The following is a 1,898-nucleotide window of genomic DNA, read 5'->3' on the forward strand; positions in this document are numbered from 1 at the left end:
GACAAACTAGTGAGCATTTTATAAACCGACAAACATAATTATCTGATTGTATTTCATTGTGATTTTAAAAATTTCTGGCCATTGTGATAAAAGAGAAAAGGCTAGGCAAATACAGCAATTGTTTATTTCTTTTGAGCAGTTAGGCTGCAAATGCCACTTACAGCTCAGTAATATCTAAAAGTATGTCTGCAATGCTCAGCTAGACCCGAGGACAACAGCCAGTCTGTTTAGGTTTGGTAATGGCAAAGGGCATAGCCAGATAAGGTTGGCATGAAGTGCTAAATTTTCACCGAGAGACAGATTTCTGCCAACTGATAGCTCAAATCTCTGATGAAACATAGAAGGTTTTTTAACACACATACCACAGTTCGAGCTTATGTACTCTCCCATCATTTTTATTATATTGACCTCTGTTCTGTCAAGCATAGGAAAAAAAAATCCAGATTCATTGCCATCGACTTGTTCTGTCTCATAGTAACCTGGTAGGATAGAATACAGCTGTCCCTTTGGACTTCTGAGACTATAAGTCTTTACCGGTACAGACTGCCTCCTCTTTCTCCTGTGGAGTAAACGGAAGGTTCAAATTGCTGACCTTGTAGTTAGTGGTTCAGTACATAACCCACTATACCACCTCAGGGTATCTGGGAATTTAGGGAAGAATTTGGTTTGCTGGTGTGCTATGTGGGTCTAATACATGGAAATTATTATGATTATCATATTAGTTAATTATTTTACTTTTCTTAAAGGAAGAGTCATATGTAGGCAAGAACTAATGTTTCAGTAAATACATCCAATGGAAATTTTGGTAGAAGAGGAGAATGAACTACTGAGACAATGTTCCTTTGAAGAAATGTCTCCACTTCCACGGATGTGATTATTGTTGACAGTTTTTGAGCAATTCCCTCATTGATTTCAGTGCGTGCGTGTTATGTGGCAGATTCTGCTTTGAATGTGAACTGCTATCTGAAGTCCAACTACTGATCCAATTGTTTCAATGTCATCCACAGCTGCTTGCCTTTGTAATTCAGCCACAACCACGTTGGTCCAGGTAGCTATCATTTTCCTGGACTGTTTCAGGAAAAAGGAGACAATGCAAAGCATCTTCATTCTGTGGGATCTGGGTGACATGTTCTTCCTGGATATGTTCCATTGATCTTACACTATGTTGACCATCATCAAAAATAAGAAAAGTATTTGTCAGATGTAGAAGTTTATCCTATAACTGCATGATAACATAAAATAGTACCTTCCTCATGAATGTTTCTTTATTAAACTTTCTGGTGAAAAATTATTTTCATAATAACTTTTTAGGACTACACACTTCAGAAATGTTCAAGTACAATCAATTAATTACTTTTTATACCGCTTGCTAGTAATTTCAAGGAAAATCAGCCTAAATGACTAAAGAGTTACACTTAAAACTGTTCCCTTGACAGCTCCTAACTACCCCTAACTGCCTCAGGTCTACTTGTTCTTCGGGTTAGGTGCCGTGGGGTTGGTTCTGAGCCACAGCAACCTTATGCCCAACAGAACTAAACTGAAAGAACTCAACTTCCCTGTTTGGTGCCTTCATCGCTCGTTTCCTTCGCTTGAGCCCGTTGCAGAAGCCATGGTGTCAATCCATCTTCTTCAGCACCTTCCCCTTTTTCACTGCCCTTTTATTTTACCAAACATGATGCCCTTTTCCAGGGACTGATCTCTCCTGGCAGCATGTCCAAAGTAGGAAGTTGAAGTCTCACCATCCTTGCCACTAAGCAGCACGCTGGCCTTACTTCTTTTTCCAAGACCTTGTAGTAGTCCACAGTACTTTCAATGTCTTCTCCAGCATGACAATTCAAGTGAATCCATTCTTTTTGTCTCCTTTTTCCCAGGCCCAGCTTTCACATGCATGTGAGGCA

The sequence above is a fragment of the Echinops telfairi genome, unplaced genomic scaffold (genome assembly GCF_000313985.2).
Source record: "Echinops telfairi isolate 266 unplaced genomic scaffold, ASM31398v2 ScPeMD7_7421;HRSCAF=8459, whole genome shotgun sequence".
In the NCBI taxonomy this organism is placed as follows: Eukaryota; Metazoa; Chordata; class Mammalia; order Afrosoricida; family Tenrecidae; genus Echinops; species Echinops telfairi.